The following is a 13012-nucleotide window of genomic DNA, read 5'->3' as shown; positions in this document are numbered from 1 at the left end:
CGAAGGCGGAAGCGTTGGACGCTGTCAGGATTTCGCTGTTCGCAAGAATCACGTGTCGCCTTAAATGCAAATCCCCGGCCGGCCCTCAGACCCTTGTTCTGACCCCTGGACACCCACTGGGCTCTGCTTTTACAAGCCCTCTTTTGGTAATTCTGCCGCCTGCGGCTGGCTGGAACCATCCCTTGAGACACAGTGATTTGGGAACAGGTTAACAAAAAATTAGTTGGGCTAACAGTGGATCTCAGAGCTTAGATCTGGGCTGCTGCAGTCCCCTGTGTGCAAAGGACCAAGTTAGGTTGACCAACTCCAGGCCACTGAAACTTGCAGGCCATGTTAGCCGCCTTCCTACAGATGAAGAGATGAAGGCCTAGAGATGGCCCTGAAACTTATGGAGGGAATTGTCAGCTGGTGAGAGGTTGACTTTATCAAGCAGCTGGTTTTGCTGAGGTCCTACTATGTGCCAGGCCTGGCTCACTTGCCGGGTACAGATTTCGGGCTACATGGACTGGAGCTCAGTCTCAAGGTCAGCTAGAGCTCTGGCATGCGTACATGTGGGGCTCCAGGTGACGTTTCCAGAGGATTGGTCTGGTTCCTGACCCTGGAGAATTGACTGACGGGAGATTGTTGCCTCATCACTGCCTGGGGCTGGGTCACTCTGGGCCCCTTACTCAACCTCTCTGAGTTGCTTTGACCTATGTGGTCCTTGAGACCTTTTACAGCTCTGATAGTTGTCTGTCTTCTCAGCAAACACCTGCAGGGTGCCAGTCCTGGGGTGCAAAGGTGAATGACACACAGGTACTGGCTGATGGGCGCTCTCTGGGGATGAATGTGGTGAGTGCATGTTCAAGGGCATGTGTGCCTGCCCTGGCTGTGAAATTGCAGTTGGAGACAGGCCCCTAGGCCCGGTGGAGATCGTGAACTTTGTCCCCGGGTGCCAAGGAACAACAACAGCCGAGGTTTAGGCAGTGTTCAGTTTAAGCTTTAGAAAGGCCACTTGGGTGACTGTGCAGGGCAATGGGGGGCCAGCCCCTCTGACACCAGCGAGAAAGTGGCTGCTAACCAATATGCATTCCCTCAATGAACAGGTGAGTGTCCGTTGTGGGCCAGGCTCCGAGCTATGCTGGCTTTACAGCTGTGTGTTGGGACCATGAGTGCGAGAGGTGTGGGAACGAGCAGGGATGCAGAGCTGAGGCCTGGAGATAGGATTTATGAGTAGGACATTTATAGGGGGTGAAAAAAACCCGGGATGAGGGAGCAGCCCCGGGGGATCAAATGGGGCAGAGAGGTCAGGGTGCGTCACTCGCAGTCAGGGTGGCTTTGACAAGAGGGGATGAAATGGACATGGGAGGAAATGCATTCAGAGATGGGAGTGGGGTGGGGGTGGTTTTAAGAAAAGGAGGGTCGAAGGTTCTTTCTCCAGGGGCAGGAGCTGATGAGTGAAGGGGGAGGTGAGTGTGGTGTGGATGTCACTGAGCATGTGGTAGCAGGGGTGGAAGGAGGGACGCTGAGCAGCGTGGGGTGTGGGCACAGTGCTGACAGCGCCCTGGCCCTCTGGGGCTCTGGGATGGTGATGATGCCCATGACCAGCTCTGTAGACAGGACTGCGGGATGGGCGTGGAGGGGAAGGACTTGTAGCCACCGCTGGTGTTCTCTGTAGACAAGCAAGCTGTGCCTGCTTGGGGGGTGGACGGCGGGGGGGGGGGGGCGGTCCATGCTGGCTCGGAAGGTCATTCCAAAAAGTGTTCTTCATGAGAGGTCCTTGTTGGTAAGCATACAGCCTTCGAGGGGCCCGTTGGAAGGGACACCATTGCTTTGAATACCTAAGCCCAATAACATTGTGGCTTTATAAACTGGAGGCAGGGCCACTAAGTATCCAGGTGTCTTAGCTTCCTCTCTCTCTGTGACCTGTGGCATGTCGCTGCCCTTCTCAAGGCCTCAGTTTCCTTTTCTGTAAAATGGGGCAGATGAGACCGTGAAGTGGCTCAGTGAGGTGACTTGAGCCTGTGAGGGAAGCAGCCTTTGGAGAGACTTGGACCTTCCCCCTTCAGTCCTGAATTCTGCCAGGTCTGGGTTTCTCAAAGGGCCACCACGCAGTGCACCTTTGCGTCCACAGTGGCCTTGGCATCCCGGTATTCAGGAGGCACTGTTAAATGCTTGAATGAATCAATTATGTGCACCTTCCCCCCATGGTGGTGCTTACACCCGCCTACCCGGGAGAGCTGCTTTGGGCTTCTTCCTCTTTCTCCTCTGGTGGAGTGAAGGTCGGGGCCTCTGCCGGAGCCCAGAAGTCCACCCTGTCTAGTCCCTGTGACACCTGACCCCAGACTCCCTGGAACAGGCTCTGTGCCACCGCTGGCAGTTGAGACACCAGGGTTTGCCTGGATGTGCTACTCACCAGCTGCTGGCCTTGGGCGAAGCTCTCATTGTGTTGGAGTCTCAGTTTCCCTATCTGTAACATGGGGCCAGCATCAGCTCTGCTGGTCTGGCAGGGCTATTGGGAGACTACAGAGAGAGAAAGAGAGTTGAAGGATTTCAAGGTGTTGGTCAGTTTAGGGGCAGGAAAGTCAGGATGACAAAAAAATTAATGCCTCCCTGACCCAAATAAGGAATTTCCTTTGGATCCAAGTGCATTGACACTCTCAGGTTCTGTATCCTTTATCGGGCCTTTGTTTCTCTGCCTGGTCCATCCCGGGGAGAACAAGGCCATTGAGGTTGTTGACACTTCCCCTGGGCCCTGCCTCCGCCCAGGTGGAATTTTCCACTTTGCTCCTTTTGCAAATATTAATCAAGGTCCCGGCCAGTAACAGTGGACTCATTGTCTCATGAAGAGCAAGCCGGTTCTGGCTGCTTCCCAGGGCCTCAGCGGCCCACCCCAGCTGGGGCTTGGGTCTAGTGGGAGCACCTGTGTCCTCGGTACTCCTCTCACCCGTGTTCTCCTCCAGCTCGTTGGACTTCGCAGGGTCAAGGGTAATGCCTGCTTTGAGCCAGGGACATGAAGCCTCACTGAGGCCCCGCGCCCACTCTTCCCTGCAGGGCCACAGGACGCTGTTGTCTGCTCTGCTGCCGTGGCGTGGAGGGGCCAGCCCAGAAAGGAACACAGATGGGGCCAGGTGGTGAACTCCATGTTAATATGACTTCTGCTTGTTCTGGGACAAAACCCTGTGAAGTCGCAGCCCACGTGCACTTGCATTAGTGTTTGTGTGTGTTGCCATGCTGGGACCTGAAAGCAAGTCTGAATGCAAAGGGGGCAGGGACTGCTGTTCTCCCAGAGCCCCAGCTGTACATGGGGTGATGAAGTGGGCCCCAAAGGACTGGAGGGAGGGTTCCTGGAGGTGTCAGGCACACACAGGAGGGTTGGTGATCTATTTTTTTGATCAATGATACTTTAGTTAATCTATTATCAGTAATACTGTGTTTGGCCGTGGTTGCACTTGATGGAGGTAGAAACAGGGTGAGTGAGGCTATGCAGGGAGTAGGGCAGGGACAGGGCCCAGGCCACACTGGGAGTGTGACAAAATCTCCATGTGGTTTGGCTTAACACTTTTCATTCTTTGAAGGGTGTTTTTGGCTCTGAGTTCCTTTTGTTCTATCAAACCTACAGAAGAGGTGGCTCTGTTCCCATTTTATGGATGAGGAAACTGAGGCCCAGAGGTGCTAAATAAACCTTGAGTGGCGACGGCATTGGGGCTGCAACCCAAGGATCTTGACCACCAGCTCCCTTTACTTTTTATTTTATTTTCTTAAAAAAAATTTTTTTTAACTTTTATTCAGTTTTGAGAGACAGAGGGACAGAGTGCCAGCAGGGGAGGGGCAGAGAGAGAGGGGGACACAGAATCCGAAGCAGGTTCCAGGCTCCGAGCTGTCAGCACAGAGCTGGACGCGGGCTCAGGGTCTCAAACTCACGAAGGGTGGGATCATGACCTGAGCGGACTGAGCCACGCCCCCCTTCACTTTTTAAAGCCATTATCTTAAGGACGACACCCAGCAGACATAGTAACTGTGTGACATTGCTGTAGAAGTTTCTCAGCTCTGACTTTCTTCTCTTTCACAGACAATCCATAACAGTGTGTATGCTGGCACTGGTGGCCTGAATCCTGCCATATCTGGGTGTGAGGTGGGTTGTTTTTTTTTTTAATGTTTATTTATTTTTGAGAGAGAGAGAGCGCGTGCCTGCAAGTGAGCAGGGGGAGGGGCGGAGAGACAGGGGGGACACAGGATCCAAATGGGTTCTGGCTGTCATCGCAGAGCCCGCCCACCCGAGGCTTGAACTCACAGTGAGATCATGACTTGTGCTGAAGTCCCAGGTGCCCGAGGTGGGTGTTTTTTAACTGAGACTTGAAAACTGCACAGAGCACAGAATGTGTACGCATTTGCAGTGGAATGGTTGGGGACCCTCCAGCCTAGACCTGGCCCCCTGCCTGGAGGGGTTCTCCGGCCTACCCTCCTTTCTTTCCCTCACTCCTTTGGTGGCGATATTTGAGATTTAAAACAGACAACAACAACAACAGCACCCTTTTCTTTATGGAAAATTTGCAGCAAAATTAGCCAGGAGCCTTTGCTGAGCCCCACGTGTCCATCACAAAGCAGCTGTGATCCTATTTTGTCCACCCCCTCATGACGCCCTGGGTTGTTTTAAAGCAAATCCCAAATCCTATTTCTTCTATTTCTTAGTATGTATTTCTGAGAGAGTCATTTTAAACAACATAACCACAGGGCCATTGTCACATCTGACAAGCAGTGACGCCCTTCTTAACCTCCTCAAAAATCCAGCCAGTGTTCACATTTCCAGGGTCTAAGGAAGATCCACACGTTATTCCATAGATTTCCTTCCATCACTTTCTGTCTTATTTTGCACTTGAATCTCTTCTCAAAGAAATCTATGGAGCTTCCCTTAACCTGGGTTCTGTTGATGGGCCCTGTGGGTGTCCTTTCCTATGCTCCTGTGACTTTCCTCCGAATTGGTGGATCTGAGCAGATTCGGGTTTGAATTTTTTGGCAAGGGTATTTTGTGGGTGCGGTGTCTCTCCTAATTGGTTGAGGGCCCCCCAAATCTGGGGTGATGATCAGAAGCTGGTGGCTTGGCCTTCACCTGAGGCAGAACAAAGGAGATAGAAGTTTATTGAATACACCACAAGGGAGCGGCAGGGCAGGACAGCAGAGGAGAGACTGTCTGCCAGGAGGCGGTGGGTGGGGGCTCTTTTTAAAGGGGGAAGAGAGGAGGTATGGCGACATTTGGAATTCTCCCTTTTTTTTTGGCAACTTCCTGGTTGTAAATAGCCCATTGGTTAATTAGGGCCTATAGATATCTTGAGGTGGGTCACCTTATGAGTCTGTCAGTATTCAGCCAGGGGGTTACTGTGGCCCTTTCCACATTCCACGCCTCAATTGCCTCAAAGCGGCCTCTACGGTAAGCAGTGTTGTGTTCTTCCCTTCAGACCCCTCTCTGGACCCAAAGGAGTTGTTCGTCGTCTTGTTTTCTTTGTGTGGAGTTACTTTGGTGAGGCCCAAGCTGACCTTCAGCCACCGTGTGGGGAGCAGATTGTAAGGTGGTGTGGAGTGGGGGTCCTGGTAGCACAGACGCCGCTAGGAACCATTAGGAGGGTCCCAGGGGGAGATGATGGAGCCTGATCCAGGCAGGTGTCTGTGGGGTGGACAGATTCAGCAATACTGGCCCCAGCTCTTGTAAGAGAAGTCACTGTCCCTCTGTGCCTGTTTCCACGTCTGTCTCCTCTCCTGAAGTGAACGTATTTTTATTTATTAAAAAAAAAATCGTTTTTGAGTTTATTTATTTTTGAGAGAGAGAAAGAGAGAGCACGAGCTGGGGAGGGGCAGAGAGAGAAAAGGAGACACAGAATCCGAAGCAGGCTCCAGGCTCCGAGCTGCCAGTACAGAGCCGGGTGTTGGGCTCGCACCCACGAACTGTGAGATTATGACCTGAGCCAAAGTTGGACGTTCAACTGACTGAGCCACCCAGGCGCCCCATGAAGTGAATTATATTTTTTTTTCTAAATTTATTTTTGAGAGAGAGAGAGACAGAGAGTGAGCAGGGGAGGAGCAGAGAGAGAGGGAGACACAGAATCCGAAGCACAGAGCTGTCAGCACAGAGCCCGATGCAGGGCTTGAACTCATGAACCGTGAGATCATGACCTGAGCAGAATTCAGACGCCCAACCGCCCAACCGACTGAGCCACCCAGGTGCCCCGTGAATATATTTTTATATACTAGTCACACAGCAAGTGTTTACTAAGGAACAGCAGGAAACCCTGGGCCTAGGTCATGTAGCAGGTCCTGGCAGAGCTGGGGACAAAAGCCCAGCCTTTGGTGTGGCCTCAGGCACGGAGGCTCCCATCGGGGGGCTTTCCTGACAGCTTGAGGCACATCCCAACCAGCCTCTGCCCTACCCTATGTCCTGCCACAGCTGCTGTACCAGGGGGTTCCCGGGGCAGGTGGGTTCTGTCCAGGCAGCCTGGGGTCCTGTCTAAAGCAGCAAATGATGAGCCATTTGAAGAAGTGAGAAGAGGATTTCTGATTTATTTGTTGATTGTGCACCAATATGTGACAGATGAGATTTCTAGGAAGAAGAACTTGACTTTTGGAGGAAGTGTCTTCTTGTCATAATTTTTATAAAATTAAGCTACAGCATACATAGAGTAAAGTGTACCGGTGGTGAATTTTGATCTCTATATCCCCTGGGGGAGCACCACCACGTCAGGACACAGAACATTCCGTGAGCCCCTCTGTCCACTCTGGCACAGATGCATGAGTTCAGTGGCCGTGTTTCATACTGCCCAGGCTCAGGGCGTTGTAGGCTGCAGGTAGGCCCATCCTCCTTAGGTGTCTGGCCAGCCAGCATTCCAGAATGCCAGCCCCAGGCCAGTGTTGCAGGGGGTGAGGCTGCAGAGCCCTTGTCTCAGGGGATGGGCCTTGGACAGCTCATCTCACTCTTAGTTTGTTGAGATCCCAGTAAGTGTGGTACAAGAAGTCCCACGTGGATGTGGCCAGTGGCCCAGGAAGGTTTCCCAGAGGAATTAATGGCTGAGTGGGGCCTGAGGGAAGGCAAAGAGTGGCCCAGGTGAAAGGATGTGGGGCCACATATTTGGAAAGAGGCGTAGCACATGCAGAGGCCCTGGGTGAGGAAGGGAGGGTGGTCGTGCACCTGGAACCCAGACAGCAAGGCTCATGGTGGGGTGGAAGGTGATAGAGTGGGCAGGGGGCAGACTAGGCAGGGCTGTTGGGACAAGAGGAGCCAGGAGGCCCGGAGGAAGCTAATTCCACCATCTTGGGGAGCACGGATGGCCTGGGTTAGAGGTGGTAGTGAGGGTCCCGTGGGAGGAGACAGCGCCCCAGGGTTATTTACTAGACCTTCACCTCTCAGCCAGGTTTCATCTCTGACCAAGATTCCTACCCTAGGCCATGACCCTGCACTTACCTCAGTCTGCCACAGGGCTGGGCAGTTAGATGGTTGTGCCATTGGGAAGGCTTTGCCAAGCTGCAGGAAAGCTGATCCTTCACCACTTCTTGGCCTCCAGAGCCCTGGTGTGGATACATGGTGCCTTGCACCCTTTCCATGTGCTGACCATGACTTTTTGGCTCCTGTGATGTGGTTTTGTTGCTCAGGCCTGTGGTGGGATGGGTCCTGGCCTCCAGCTTGAAACAGGCCAGGGGCTCCATCCCTCAGGCTTCTGTCCATTTCTGTAACGTGAGTTGATGATGATGATGATGATGATGATGGAGAAGGAGAAGACCCCCTCCCCATGCTCCATCCCCATCCATGTCTCTGGGGGATTCAATGTGCGTGGTGACCCATGTGAAGCACCCCTATTATTACTAGTATAATTATAACTCTGGTTCCATGGCTTAATGGAGCTTCATGGTCAGACAAAGGCAGATTCAGAGCACTACTCATTTTACCCACACAAAGCCCAGCCTAGAAGGTTGAAACTTCATTGGATAGTGATACTTAATAGGGTGAGGTGGCCCCTATATTTGTTGCCCCTCATTGAGTGTCATCTCTGTGCCTGACCCATCCGCTGTGTCCATTGCTGGCATTGGGGGTTGGGGCCTGAACTGACCAAAGCCTTGCTTCCCAGACAGAAGTGCCACAGGGACCAGGTGCCCAGCTCCAAGATGGATGGAAGGGGTGGCTTGGTGCGACTGCCCCAGGAAGACGAGTGTGGCATGAGGGTCTTCTCCCCTGGACCGGGAGCCAAGAAGGGTAGAAGTCTCTGCTTGCCCCTTCCTCTGCTGCTCAGAGCCACAGGAGTGGCCAGACAGGGCCCTAGACAGAGCCAAGGTCGGTCCCATGAAACAGAGCAGGTCAGGGGTAGAGGCATCCAGACTCAGAAGGAAGCCTTGGATGCTACCCCACCCATGATAGGACTCCCCACCCACCCCCCAAACACACACACACCCTCAAATGAACACACGCTATCCTGGCTTTCTCTGGCTCCTTACCTCCACCCCCACTCCAGCCCTCACTTCCCACACCGTCCATGCCAGGGAGCTCCTGTTGGTCTGTCTACCCACCCAGTCTGGAAGCCTGAGAGGACACTGCACTAAGGGTTAGGGGGTCCCCGACCTCAAGGAGTTCCCTTTGGGTAGTGGGCCCTCCCTCTTCAACCCCACTCCCTCCACCCCCTTACTCCCTTGCACACGGTCAGCATGTTGTAGGGCCAGTCACCTTCCAACACTGTGAGCCAGGAGCCTGATTGACTCCTCTGCTTCCCCCAGCCCAAGGCCTGCCTCCTGAGGGGAGGGGGGAGCCAGCCCCTGTTGGATGCATCTCAGGAGCAGGGAAGTGTTGCTCTGAGGTAGGAGCCTGCCTGGGGCAACGGGCACTAAGCCTGCCTGGAGAGAAGAGGAAAGCCCAGCCCCACCCCTGGCCGTGGTATGGGGTGGAGAGCTGAACCACATGCATCCTGAGAAGGGGAAGTGAGAGGGGCAAGTGCCCTGAGCTCTCCTGTCTCCATTATTCAGCAGATCCTGGGTTGCAGTGGGGGAGGGAGGCAGAGGCGCTGGAGGGACTTTCCCAACTTCAACAGAGGTGGGGACCAGACAGATAAGCCCCAGTTTAGTCTACCCTGCCCAGAGGCTGGAGAGATGTGTGCCTAGTTGAAGGCCAGGCCCAGAACTTTGAGAGCAATTAAAGGTCCCTCCATGGTGGAGCATGTGGAGGGGGGTGTTGGAGCCAGAGCTGTGGTAGGAGGTGGGGTTTAGAGTGACTGGGGTCAAGGAGAGTAAGTGACCGGGCATCACCCCAAGAATAAGGGACCTGTCTTCACCTCTCCACAATAAGCTTGGTGCCTCCTGGTAAAGCTGCCACATTGCTTCCTAATCCCGTCGACTTTGATTATTAATTATTTCAGACGTTCAGTGGAGCTATACCAACATACTGTGTCTGTCACCAAGATTAAAGATCAAAACATGGCGGGTGCAAGTGGAAACACCTGGGTACACCCTACTCAGAGACAGTATCCTGGATTTCTTTATACTTTCCTCAGTCCTAGGTTTGAGTCACTCAACCTCCAGAATTGTATTGCATGTGATAGGGGAGAGTTTTTTGCAGTTTTTTTTTTTTATTATGGCAAAATATACATACCATAAAAATCACCACTTTAACCATTTTTAAGTGTACAATTCAGTGGCATTAAGTACATTCACAATGTTGTACAACTATCACTGCTATCCATTTCCAAAACATTCCTCACCCCACACAGAAGTTCTGTACCCGCTAAAGAGTACAGGCATGCCTTGATTTATTGCACTTTGCTTTAAGGTGCTGTGTAGATCTGGGTTTTTCACAAATGCAAGTTTGTGACAATCCTGCATCAAGCAAGTCTGTTGGCACCATTTTTTCAACAGAATTTGCCCACCTCATGTCTGTGTCACATTTTGGTAATTCTTGCAGTATTTCAAACTTTATTATCATGCTATGGTGATGTGTGATCAGTGATCTTTGATGTTGCTGTTGTAATTGTTCTGGAGTGCCACGAACCATCCCTTCAGAAGATGGTGAACTTGATTTGTAAATCTTATGTGTCCTGTCTGCTCCACCGATCTGCCCTTCCCTGTCTCTCTCCCTCTCCTTGCTTCTTCCTATTCCTTGAGACGAAACAATATTGAACCAAGGCCAATTAATAAGCCTACAATGGCCTCCAAGTATTCAAATGAAAGGAAGAGTCCCATCTCTCAATTTAAATCAGAAGCTAGAAATGATTAAGCTTAGTGAAGGAGGCATGTTGAAAGCTGAGACAGGCCCAAAGGTAGGCCTCTGGAGTTAAACAGTTAGCCAAGCTGTAAATGCAAAGAAAGCCCTTGAAGGAAATTAAAAGTGCTACTTTAGGGGCACCTGGGTGACTCGGTTCGTTGAGCATCTGACTCTTGATTTTGACTCAGGTCATGATCCCAGGGTCGTGGCATTGAGCCCTTCTTTGGGCTCCACACTCACAGCACAGAGACTGCTTGGGATTCTCTCTCTTTCTCTCTCTTCCTTCCTCTGCCCCTCTCCCCCTCTCTCCTTCTCATGTGTGCCCTCTCTCTCTAAAATAAAATTAAAAGACCTTTTTTTTTTTTTTAAAGTGGTACTTCAGTGAACACACCAAAGATAAGAAAGCAGAACAGCTTATTGCTGATATGGAGAAAGTTTGAGTGGTCTGGATAGAAGACCGAACCATGGGGCGCCTGGGTGGCTCAGTCGGTTAAGTGTCCAACTTCGGCTCAGGCCATGATCTCGCGGTTTGTGAGTTTGAGCCCCGCATTGGGCTCTGTGCTGACAGCTCAGAGCCCGGAGCCTGCTTTGAATTCTGTGTCTCCTTTCTCTCTGCCCTCCCCCACTTGTGCTCTGTCTCTCTTTTTCTCTCTCAAAAATAAATGTAAAAAAAAAAAAAATTTTTTTTTTTTTTTTTTTAAAGAAGATCGAACCAGCCACAACATTCCCTTAAGCTGAAGCCTAATCCGAGTAAGGCTGTAACTAACTCTCTTCAATTCTGTGAAGGCTGAGAGAGGTGAGGAAGCTGCAGAACAGTTGGAAGCTAGCAGAGATTTGGTCACGAGGTTTAAGGAAGGAAGCCGTCTCCCTAACATAAAAATACAAGGTGAAGCAGCAAGTGCTGATGTAGAAGCTGCAGCAAATTCTTTGGAAGGTCTAGCTAAGCTAATTGATGAAGGTGGCTATGCTAACCAGATTTTCAGTGTAGATATAATAGTCTTACACTGAAAGAAGACACCGTCTGGGACTTTCATAGCTGGAGAGGAGAAGTCAGTGCCTGGCTTCTAAGCTTCAGAGGACAAGTTGCCTGTTTTTAGTGTGAATGTAGCTGGTGACTTTAAGGCGAAGCTAATGTTCATTTACCATTCCAAAAGTACTAGGGCCCTGAAGAATTACGCTAAATCTGGGCCATCTGAGCGGCTCCCGTGGTTAAGCGTCCAACTCTTAGTTTTGGCTCAGGTCATGAGCTCACAATTTTGTATGTTCAAGCCCCACGTCGGGCTCTGCACTGGCAGGCAGCCTAGAGCCTACTTGGGATTCTCTCTCTCCTCTCTCTGTGCCCCTCCCCTACTCGCACTGTCTCTCTCAAAGTAAATAAAAAAGAAAAAAAGAATTATGCTAAACCTATTCTGTCTGTACTCTATAAATGAACAACAAAGCCTGGATGACAGCACATCAGTTTATAACATGGTTTAGTAAATATTTTAAGCCCACTATTGAGACCTATTGCTCAGGAAAAAAGATTCAAAATATTACTGCTCATTGACAAAGCACCTGGTCACCCGAGAGTTCTAATGGAGATGTACAACAAGATCAGTGTTATTTTCCTGTCTGCTAACATAACATCCATTCTTCAATCCATGGGTCAAGGAGTAATTTCAAATGTCAAGTTTTATTATTTAAGAAACACATTTCATAAGGCTATAGCTGCTGTAGACAGTGATTCCTCTGATGGATCTGGGCAAAGTCAATTGAAAACCTTCTGGAAAGGATTCACTATCTAGATGCCATTAAGAACATTCATGACTTAATGGAAGGGTCAAAATATCAACATGAACAGGAATTTGGAAGAAGTTGATTCCAGCCCTCATGAAGGTCTTTGAGAGGTTTAAGACTTCAGTGGAGGAAGTTACTGCAGATGTAGTGGAAACAGCAAGAGAACTGGAATCAGAAGTGGAGCCTGAAGATAGGACCGGATTGCTGCTATCCCATGAAAACACTTGAACGGATGAGGGATTGCTTCTCAGGGATAAACCAAGAGCGTAGTTTCTTGGGTTGGAATCATTCCAGGTGAAGATGCTGTGAAGATTTTTGAAATGAAAACACATTATAATATCACATGAATTTAGGTGATAAAAGTAGCAGCAGGATTTGAGAAGATTGACTCCAATTTTGAAAGAAGTTCTATGCATCACATGCTACAGAGAAATCATTTGTGAAAGCAAGAATCACTCAATGCAGCAAACTTCACCGTTGTCTTAAAGAAATTGCCACAGCAGCCCCAGCCATCTGCAGCCACTGCCCTGATCAGTCAGCTGCTGTCAACACAGCAGGATCCTCCATCAGCAAAAAGATTGACTTGCTGAAATCTCAGATGATGGTTAGCATTTTTTATTCTATTTTTTTTAATATTTATTTATTTTGAGAGGGCACAAGCAGGAGACGGGCAGAGAGAGAGGGAGAGAAGAATCCCAAACAGGCTTCATGCTGTCAGCACAGAGCCTGATATGGGGCTCAATCCCCATATCATGGGGCTCAATCCACAGTTCAAAAACCGAACTGTGAAATCATGACCTGAGCTGAAATCAAGGGTTGGACGCATCATCGGCTGAGCCGCCCACGCACCCCATGGTTAGCATTTTTCAGTAGTAAGATATTCTTAAATTAAGGTATATACATTTTTTTTGGCATAATACTATTGCATACTTAATAGACTGCACTATAGTGTAAACATAACTTTTATATGCACTGGGAACCTAAAAACTTCATTTGACTCACTTTATTGTGATACTTGCTTTATGATCT

General features: G+C 50.2%; 1 protein-coding gene across 4 annotated transcripts in view; it reads left to right on the top strand.

The window, feature by feature from the left end:
- Positions 1 to 13012, top strand: part of CHDH (choline dehydrogenase) — a 40112-nt gene that overhangs the window by 369 nt on the left and 26731 nt on the right. For 2 of the 4 annotated variants that reach the window (XM_023249823.2, XM_045051525.1), the window contains exon 2: positions 4052 to 4114. The gene's annotated coding sequence lies outside the window, so the exon portion shown is untranslated. Of the gene's footprint in view, positions 1 to 180; positions 1086 to 3033; positions 3111 to 4051; positions 4115 to 13012 lie in introns of those variants that run through there. The other 2 variants (XM_045051540.1, XM_045051539.1) reach the window with 2 other exon arrangements.

This window comes from Felis catus, chromosome A2 (assembly GCF_018350175.1).
Source record: "Felis catus isolate Fca126 chromosome A2, F.catus_Fca126_mat1.0, whole genome shotgun sequence".
Classification (NCBI taxonomy): domain Eukaryota; kingdom Metazoa; phylum Chordata; class Mammalia; order Carnivora; family Felidae; genus Felis; species Felis catus.
This window is presented reverse-complemented; position numbering and strand designations above follow the sequence as displayed.